The sequence below is a fragment of the Entelurus aequoreus genome, linkage group LG07 (assembly GCF_033978785.1).
Source record: "Entelurus aequoreus isolate RoL-2023_Sb linkage group LG07, RoL_Eaeq_v1.1, whole genome shotgun sequence".
NCBI classification, from domain to species: Eukaryota; Metazoa; Chordata; class Actinopteri; order Syngnathiformes; family Syngnathidae; genus Entelurus; species Entelurus aequoreus.
The window spans coordinates 55,557,004-55,568,063 of record NC_084737.1 but is presented as its reverse complement, the minus strand read 5'-3'; positions in this window follow the sequence as shown (position 1 = coordinate 55,568,063).

The window sequence follows — 11,060 nt, the reverse complement described above, 5'->3', positions numbered from 1 at the left end:
TCTATTGTTGAGAGCGATGTCGGCCAGAAGTGACAGCGATTCGGACCGAGAAAGCGACGATTTCCCCATTAATTTGAGCGAGGATGAAAGATTTGTGGATGAGGAACGTTAGAGTGCAGTTCAAGACATATCTTTTTTCGCTCTGACCGTAACTTAGGTACAAGCTGGCTCATTGGATTCCACATTCTCTCCTTTTTCTATTGTGGATCACGGATTTGTATTTTAAACCACCTCGGATACTATATCCTCTTGAAAATGAGAGTCGAGAACGCGAAATGGACATTCACAGTGACTTTTATCTCCACGACAATGCATCGGTGAAACACTTTAGCTATGAGCTAACGTGATAGCATCGGGCTCAAATGCATATAGAAACAAAATACATAAACCCCTGACTGGAAGGATAGACATAAAATCAACAATACCATTAAACCATGGACATGTAACTACATGGTTAATGCTTTCCAGGCTGGCGAAGGTTAACAATGCTGCTGCTAACAACGCCATTGAAGCTAACTTAGCAACCGGACCTCACAGAGCTATGCTAAAAACATTAGCTATCCACCTACGCCAGCCAGCCCTCATCTGCTCATCAACACCCGTGCTCACCTGCGTTCCAGCGATCGACGGTGCGACGAAGGACTTCACCCGATCACAGATGCGGTTGGTGGCCCGGAGACGGAGGAAGTTAAGGTGAGTTCGCCGGCTAGCGCGTCTGCTATCCAACTCATAAAGTCCTCCTGGTTGTGTTGCTGAAGTTCGCCGCTAATACACCGATCCCACCTACAACTTTCTTATTTGCAGTCTTCATTGTTCATTAAACAAATTGCAAAAGATTCACCAACACAGATGTCCAGAATACTGTGGAATTATGAAATGAAAACAGAGCTATTTTGTATTGTATTCAGTTGGGTACCAATACTTCCGTTTCACTGGCTACGTCACACGCATACGTCATCATACCGAGACGTTTCAGCCGGATATTTCCCGGGAAATTTAAAATTGCACTTTATAAGTTAACCTGGCCGTATTGGCATGTGTTGCAATGTTAAGATTTCATCATTGATATATAAACTATCAGACTGTGTGGTCGGTAGTAGTGGGTTTCAGTAGGCCTTTAAGGAAATGCTGAAAGAGCATGAGGCCATGGTGTCTATGGAAGAGGAGTCGGAAGACCAGGGAAGTCTGGACATCATTTCATATGTATTTGTTGCTCATAATGTTAACCATACTCTGGTTGTTTTTAAAGGGCTTTATAAATAAAGTTGGTATGGTATGGTATATCAGTTTTTATTTAATCTTGGACCAGGGTGACAAAAACATGGAATTAGGTGATCAAAAAATTAGTTTTACATTTCTTTATCCACACTGTCTATGCGGGGAAATGGGCTCCAGTTCTGCAGATGACGTCACACCAAGAGGGGGCGGCATATCGAGTCAAGTGATGGAAAAAAGGCATTGCAAGTAAAGTAAGTTATCTACCCATTACTCCAAAACTAATTAATATTAAAGGAAATGACTGAGAGATTCATTTTCAGAAGCAAAAAATACATCAAGAGTACTTGTTTGTGAAATTTCGGTCATCTGAGGGGTCGTCATAGGAACATGTTCTGAAGACGTAGAACACATCGAGATGGCAAAGACTACAGAGCTGTGAATAATCCTTGAAGAATCCTTTCAGGTGTGCATTAAAGCGTGCCAGCATTTTGTTTGAAATATTACAACTTCTCTGACCTCATAGGATTTTTAGCCTGTTTTTTTCTCCTCCATAATCGTGAATTATAAAACCAGCATTTTATTGAGAAGACATTTGACCTCAGATTGTTGTATTGCTTCAAGCTGATATTGAGTTTAACAGTCAGTATAACAACAGCCTGCAAGACTGCAGAGGTCAGGTTGGAATTAGCAAGCATTCAAGGCACTTTCACCCCCTCCACACTTTTTGTTCAATTAAAATCCCTGTGACTTTCACAAACAATAAAAGGGAGTGCTGGCCTCAGCACAGTTTGACACACACACACACGCACGCAAACACACGCACACAAACACAGCTCGTTTCATTTAATGTGAAGATTGTACGAAAACCGAAAAACATCTTCCCCATGAGGAATAATGTAAATCTAATAAATCCGTTCCAGACACAAAAATATTAATTAGTTGTATGCAGAAAACAATGGAAAATACATACCAATGATAATGAAATGAATAAAGGAATATTTGACATTACGTTTACATTATTGAAGATTCTTCTATGTGAGGTTGATACATTTTTACGAGTTCTTTCTTCAAAGTCAATCAATGAAAGTTTATGTATCTAGCCCTTAATCACGAGTGTCTCAAATGGCTGCACAAGCCACAATGACATTCTCGACTCAGATCCCACATCAGAGCAAGAAAAAACTCAACCCATTGGGCGCAGTGAGAAACCTTGGAGGGGACCGCAGATGTGGTGACTGGTGCAATGGATGCCGAATGGATACGGTTAATAATGCGAGAGTTCAGTCCATAGTGGGGCCAGCAGGGGAACCTCTTTCATGTAGACACGTCACGGTGCAGAGACGTCGCCAACTGACGCATAAGGAGTGGTCAATCCTGGGTCCCGAATTTGAACAGCTAGCGCTGATTGCGCCCACCTGTGTCACCCTCCCTCATGTGTATAAATGTCTCATCCTCCTTCTGTCCTGTGCCAGAGTATTTCGTATCGTCTTGTGCGTACCTCCAGCGTTCCTTTGCCACAGTCTTGTCTTCAGCCATTTCCACATTTTTTTTTGTACTTTTGATCCACGGGAGATTCTTTGTTTGTAACCTTTTGTATCCCTGGGGCCAGAGCACCTGACATTGAAGCTAATCTTAGGGAGCTAACTCGCAACAGGCCTAGTAAACATGTACGTCAGGCTAATCGCACCACTAATTATGCGAATATAGTTGTACACGTTGGCTCCAATGACACTAGGATGAGACAGTCAGAGATTACAAAGAGAAACATAGCCAGGACTTGTGATCTCGCCAGAAATATGTCCAGGCATTGAGTAATTGTCTCTGGCCCCCTGCCTGCGAGAGGCAATGATGAGAGATATAGCAGATTAGTCTCGCTTAACAAGTGGTTGTCTAGCTACTGTAGGCAACAGGGACTAACGTTTATTGATAACTGGCCCTCTTTCTGGGGCAAACCAGGCTTGCTGATGAGAGACGGCCTTCACCCTAACCAGGAAGGCGCCATCATCCTGTCTAGAAACATAGACTACTATGTAAGTCTCACTTGACTGACTACACTAGAGCAAGCCCGGTCACAGGCAATTACAATGTCTGTTAGTCCGGGTGAGGAGTCAGTTAAGCTAGAACTAGCCAGCGCCAGGCTGGATAATCCATGTACGCATAGCAATTCTCTTACAATAATACACAATTCACATAATGTTTTTTCTGTTGTGTCTGTGTCAGAGGTGGACATGCATTCTACTGAGGTGGCAAATTATGATATGTCCAGTCTATTGCAGCACCAAGCAAACAATCGGAAAATTCCCGTCATATCAATTCCTAGATATGGTCGAAACTATTTAAAGTGCACTACGCATAATAAACACAACATTGTTAATATCGCTACTACGGATAATCTTAACAAAAACTCATCAAAACAGCCCAATACCTATAATATGGGCTTTTTAAACATAAGATCATTGTCTCCCAAGGCGTTATTAGTTAATGAGGTCATTAGAGACAACAATCTTAACGTCATTGGTCTTAGCGAAACCTGGCTCAAACCAGACGAATTTTTTGCGCTAAATGAGGCATCTCCTCCTAACTATACGAATGCGCATGTTGCCCGTCCTCTTAAAAGGGGAGGGGGTGTCGCACTAATATACAATGAAAATTTCAACCTTACCCCTAACCTAAATAATAAATATAAATCGTTTGAGGTGCTTACTATGAGGTCTGTCACACCGCTACCTCTCGACCTGGCTGTTCTCTACCGCCTCCCTGGGCCCTATTCAATCAATCAATCAATCAATGTTTATTTATATAGCCCTAAATCACAAGTGTCTCAAAGAGCTGTACAAACCGTAACGACATCCTCGGTACAGAGCCCACATACGGGCAAGGAAAAACTCACCCCAGTGGGACGTCGGTGAATGACTATGAGAAACCTTGGAGAGGACCGCATATGTGGGTAACCCCCCCCCCCCCCTCTAGGGGAGACCGAAAGCAATGGATGTCGAGTGGGTCTGACATAACATTGTGAAAGTCCAGTCCACAGTGGATCCAACACATCAGCGAGAGTCCAGTCCACAGCGGGGCCAGCAGGAAACCATCCCGAGCGGAGACGGGTCAGCAGCGCAGAGATGTCCCCAACCGATGCACAGGCTAGTGGTCCACCCGGGGTCCCGACTCTGGACAGCCAGCACTTCATCCATGGCCACCGGACCTATGCAACTCCCCCTCGCAAGGGACAGGGGAGAAGAGGAGAGAAAAAAAGAAACGGCAGATCAACTGGTCTAAAAAAGGGGGGTCTATTTAAAGGCTAGATTATACAAATGAGTTTTAAGATGGGACTTAAATGCTTCTACTAAGGTAGCATCTCTAACTGTTACCGGGAGGGCATTCCAGAGTACTGGAGCCCGAATAGAAAACGCTCTATAGCCCGCATACTTTTTTTTTGGCTCTGGGAATCACTAATAAGCCGGAGTTCTTTGAACGCAGATTTCTTGTCGGGACATATGGTACAATACAATCGGCGAGATAGGCTGGACCTAAACCGTGTAGTATTTTATACGTAAGTAGTAAAACCTTAAAGTCGCATCTTAAGTGCACAGGAAGCCAGTGCAGGTGAGCCAGTATAGGCGTAATATGATCAAACTTTCTTGTTTTTGTTATTCGGACTTTATCAGTGAATTCTCAGAGTTCGTTGCTGATCTAGTGACGCACGCCGACAATATAATCATAATGGGGGACTTTAATATCCATATGAATACCCCATCGGACCCTCAGTGCGTGGCGCTCCAAACCATAATTGATAGCTGTGGTCTTACACAAATAATACATGAACACACGCATCGCAACGGTAATACAATAGATCTAGTGCTTGTCAGGGGTGTCACCACCTCCAAAGTTATGATACTTCCATATACTAAAGTAATGTCCGATCATTACCTTATAAAATTTGAAGTTTTGACTCATTGTCAACAAGCTAATAATCATAATAACTGCTATAGCGGCCGCAACATTAATGCTGCCACAACGATGACTCTTGCTGACCTACTGCCTTCGGTAATGGCACCATTCCCAAATTATGTCGGCTCTATTGATAACTTCACTAACAACTTTGACGATGCCTTGCGCGAAATTATTGATGGTATAGCACCGCTAAAGCAAAAAAGGGCCCCTAAAAGGCGCACCCCATGGTTTACAGAAGAAATTACAGCTCATAAATTATCATGTAGAAAGCTGGAACGCAAATGGCGCGCGACTAAACTTGAGGTTTTCCATCAAGCATGGAGTGACAGTTTAATAACTTATAAACGCATGCTTACCTTAGCTAAAGCTAAATACTACTCAAATCTCATCCGCCTCAACAAAAACTATCCTAAATTTCTGTTTAGTACAGCAGCATCGTTAACCCAACAAGGGACTCCTCCCAGTAGCTCCACCCACTCGGCAGATGATTTTTTGAATTTCTTTAATAAGAAAATTAGAAAGAAAGAGACAGACAGAGAAAGGAGATTAAAGACAACGCATCCCAGCTACAACTGGGTTCTATTAACCCAAATACGACTGTATATACAACGGACACTGCCCTCCAAAATAGTCTCTCTATTTTTGATGAAATAACATTGGAGGAATTATTACAGCGTGTAAGTGGGATAAAACAAACAACATGTTTACTTGACCCACTTCCTGGGAAACTTATCAAGGAACTGTTTGTATTATTAGGTCCATCAGTGTTAAATATTATAAACTTATCACTTTCCTCCGGCACTGTTCCCCTAGCATTCAAAAAAGCGGTTATTCATCCTCTGCTCAAAAGACCTAACCTCGATCCTGACCTCATGGTAAACTACCGACCGGTCTCCCACCTTCCAAAATTCTCGAAAAAATTGTTGCACAGCAGCTAAATGAAAACTTAGTGACTAACAATCTCTGTGAACCTTTTCAATCCGGTTTCAGGGCAAATCACTCTACGGAGACAGCCCTCGCAAAAATGACTAATGATCTATTGCTAACGATGGATTCTGATGCGTCATCTATGTTGCTGCTTCTTGATCTTAGCGCCGCTTTCGATACCGTCGATCATAATATTTTATTAGAGCGTATCAAAACACGTATTGGTATGTCAGACTTAGCCTTGTCTTGGTTTAACTCTTATCTTACTGACAGGATGCAGTGCGTCTCCCATAACAATGTGACCTCGGACTATGTCAAGGTAACGTGCGGAGTTCCCTAGGGTTCGGTTCTTGGCCCTGCACTCTTTAGTATTTACATGCTGCCGCTGGGTGACATCATACGCAAGTACGGTGTTAGCTTTCACTGTTATGCTGATGACACTCAACTCTACATGCCCCTAAAGCTGACCAACACGCCGGATTGTAGTCAGCTGGAGGCGTGTCTTAATGAAATTAAACAATGGATGTCCGCTAACTTTTTGCAACTCAACGCTAAGAAAACGGAAATGCTGATTATCAGTCCTGCTAGACACCGACATCTATTTAATAATACCACCTTAACATTTGACAACCAGGCAATTACACAAGGCGACTCGGTAAAGAATCTGGGTATTATCTTCGACCCAACTCTCTCGTTTGAGTCACACATTAAGAGTGTTACTAAAGCGGCCTTCTTTCATCTCCGTAATATCGCTAAAATTCGTTCCATCTTGTCCACTAGCGACGCTGAGATCATTATTCATGCGTTCGTTACGTCGCGTCTCGATTACTGTAACGTATTATTTTCGGGTCTCCCTATGTCTAGCATTAAAAGATTACAGTTGGTACAAAATGCGGCTGCAAGACTTTTGACAAAAACAAGAAAGTTTGATCATATTACGCCTATACTGGCTCACTTGCACTGGCTTCCTATGCACTTAAGATGCGACTTTAAGGTTTTACTACTTACGTATAAAATACTACACGGTTTAGCTCCAGCCTATCTCGCCGATTGTATTGTACCATATGTCCCGACAAGAAATCTGCGTTCAAAGAACTCTGGCTTATTAGTGATTCCCAGAGCCAAAAAAAAGTCTGCGGGCTATAGAGCGTTTTCTATTCGGGCTCCAGTACACTGGAATGCCCTCCCGGTAACAGTTAGAGATGCTACCTCAGTAGAAGCATTTAAGTCCCATCTTAAAACTAATTTGTATAATCTAGCCTTTAAATAGACCCCCCTTTTTTTAGACCAGTTGATCTGCCGTTTCTTTTCTTCTCTCCTCTTCTCCCCTGTCCCTTGCGAGGGGGAGTTGCATAGGTCCGGTGGCCATGGATGAAGTGCTGGCTGTCCAGAGTCGGGACCCCGGGTGGACCACTAGCCTGTGCATCGGTTGGGGACATCTCTGCGCTGCTGACCCGTCTCCGCTCGGGATGGTTTCCTGCTGGCCCCACTATGGACTGGACTCTCGCTGATGTGTTGGATCCACTGTGGACTGGACTTTCACAATATTATGTCAGACCCACTCGACATCCATTGCTTTCGGTCTCCCCTAGAGGAGGGGGGGGTTACCATTGACATCCATTGTTTAATTTCATTTAGACATGCCTCCAGCTGACTACAATCCGGCGTGTTGGTCAGCTTCAGGGGCATGTAGAGTTGGGTGTCATCAGCATAACAGTGAAAGCGAACACCGTATTTGCGTATGATGTCACCTAGCGGCAGCATGGAAGGGCCTAGAACCGAACCCTGTGGAACTCCGCACGTTACCTTAACATACTCCGAGGTCACATTGTTATGGGAGACGCACTGCATCCTGTCAGTAAGATAGGAGTTAAAACAAGAAAAGGCTAAGTCTGACATACCAATATGTGTTTTGATACGTTCTAATAAAATGTTATGATCAACGGTACCGAAAGCAACGCTAAGATCAAGTAGCAGCAACATGGATGACGCTTCAGCATCCATAGTTAGCAATAGATCATTAGTCATTTTTGCGAGGACTGTCTCTGTATAGTGATTTGCCCTGAAACTGGACTGAAAGGGTTCACAGAGAGTGTTAGATGCTAAGTGTTCATTTAGCTGCTGTGCAACCATTTCTGGGAGGATTTTTGAGATAAAGGGAAGGTGGGACACCGGCCGGTAGTTTACTATGAGGTCAGGATCGAGGTTAGGTCTTTTGAGCTGAGGATAAATAACCGCTTTTTTGAATGCTAGGGGAACAGTGGCAGAGGAAAGTGATAAGTTCATAATATTTAGCACTGATAGTCCTAATATTAGAAACAGCTCCTTGATACATTTCCTAGGAAGTGAGTCAAGTAAACATGTTGTGTCGTACCATTTATAGGTCGCCGGAGTTCCTCTAATAATATTACATCAAAAAGAGAAAGATTATTTTGGAGGGCGATATATGTCGTATAAAGATTTGTGTCTGTGTTAATAGAACCCAGTTGTAGCTGGGACAAGTTGTCTTTAATCTCATTTCTAATGAGTTCAATTTTCTTATTAAAGAAAAGTCATCAGCAGAGTGGGTGGAGCTACTGGGTGGAGTCCCTCGTTGGGTTAGAGATGCTACTGTACTGAACAAATATTTAGGATCGTTTTTATTATTATGAGATTGGAGTAGTAATTAGTTTTAGCTAAGTTAAGTTATTAACTGGCAGAGTCTCCTGTCAGAGAGAGTTTCAATTCCCACCTCCGGAAGAACTTTGAACATGTCACGAGGGAGGTGCTGGACATTGAGTCTGAGTGGACCATGTTCCGCACCTCTATTGTCGAGGCGGCTGATTGGAGCTGTGGCCGCAAGGTAGTTGGTGCCTGTCGTGGCGGCAATCCTAGAACCCGTTGGTGGACACCGGCGGTGAGGGATGCCGTCAAGCTGAAGAAGGAGTCCTATCAGGTTCTTTTGGCTCATAGGACTCCTGAGGCAGCGGACAGGTACCGACAGGCCAAGCGGTGTGCGGCTTCAGCGGTCGCGGAGGCAAAAACTCGGACATGGGAGGAGTTCGGGGAAGCCATGGAAAACAACTTCCGGACGGCTTCGAAGCGATTCTGGACCACCATCCGCCGCCTCAGGAAGGGGAAGCAGTGCACTATCAACACCGTGTATGGTGAGGATGGTGTTCTGCTGACCTCGACTGCGGATGTTGTGGATCGGTGGAGGGAATACTTCGAAGACCTCCTCAATCCCACCAACACGTCTTCCTATGAGGAAGCAGTGCCTGGGGAATCTGTGGTGGGCTCTCCTATTTCTGGGGCTGAAGTTGCTGAGGTAGTTAAAAATCTCCTCGGTGGCAAGGCCCCGGGGGTGGATGAGATGCGCCCGGAGTTCCTTAAGGCTCTGGATGCTGTGGGGCTGTCTTGGTTGACAAGACTCTGCAGCATCGCGTGGACATCGGGGGCGGTACCTCTGGATTGGCAGACCGGGGTGGTGGTTCCTCTCTTTAAGAAGGGGAACCGGAGGGTGTGTTCTAACTATCGTGGGATCACACTCCTCAGCCTTCCCGGTAAGGTCTATTCAGGTGTGCTGGAGAGGAGGCTACGCCGGATAGTCGAACCTCGGATTCAGGAGGAACAGTGTGGTTTTCGTCCTGGTCGTGGAACTGTGGACCAGCTCTATACTCTCGGCATGGTCCTTGAGGGTGCATGGGAGTTTGCCCAACCAGTCTACATGTGTTTTGTGGACTTGGAGAAGGCATTCGACCGTGTCCCGGGAAGTCCTGTGGGGAGTGCTCAGAGAGTATGGGGTATCGGACTGTCTGATTGTGGCGGTCCGCTCCCTGTATGATCAGTGTCAGAGCTTGGTCCGCATTGCCGGCAGTAAGTCGGACACGTTTCCAGTGAGGGTTGGACTCCGCCAAGGCTGCCCTTTGTCACTGATTCTGTTCATAACTTTTATGGACAGAATTTCTAGGCGCAGTCAAGGCGTTGAGGGGATCTGGTTTGGTGGCTGCAGGATTAGGTCTCTGCTTTTTGCAGATGATGTGGTCCTGATGGCTTCATCTGGCCAGGATCTTCAGCTCTCACTGGATCGGTTCGCAGCTGAGTGTGAAGCGACTGGGATGAGAATCAGCACCTCCAAGTCCGAGTCCATGGTTCTCGCCCGTAAAAGGGTGGAGTGCCATCTCCGGGTTGGGGAGGAGATCTTGCCCCAAGTGGAGGAGTTCAAGTACCTCGGAGTCTTGTTCACGAGTGAGGGAAGAGTGGATCGTGAGATCGACAGGCGGATCGGTGCAGCGTCTTCAGTAATGCGGACGCTGTATCGGTCTGTTGTGGTGAAGAAGGAGCTGAGCCGCAAGGCAAAGCCCTCAATCTATCGGTCGATCTGCCTTCCCATCCTCACCTATGGTCATGAGCTTTGGGTTATGACCGAAAGGACAAGATCACGGGTACAAGCGGCCGAAATGAGTTTCCTCCGCCGGGTGGCGGGTCTCTCCCTTAGAGATAGGGTGAGAAGCTCTGTCATCCGGGAGGAGCTCAAAGTAAAGCCACTGCTCCTCCACATCGAGAGGAGCCAGATGAGGTGGTTCGGGCATCTGGTCAGGATGCCACCCGAACGCCTCCCTAGGGAGGTGTTTAGGGCAGGTCCGACCGGTAAGAGGCCACGGGGAAGACCCAGGACACGTTGGGAAGACTATGTCTCCCGGTTGGCCTGGGAACGCCTCGGGATTAAGCGGTGCTATACTATCAATGGTGTTGGGCAGGGCATCGTTAAAGTTAATAGTGAGGTTATCGATAGAGCCCACATAATTTGAGAATGGTGCCATTACTGAAGTCAGTAGGCCAGCAAGAGTCGTAGTTGTGACAGCGGTAATGTTGCAGCTGCTAAAGCATTGGTTATTAGTAGCTGGTTGACAAGGAGTCAGAACTTCAAATTTTGTACGATAATGATCGAACATTACTTCAGTGAACGGGAGTACCATAACTTT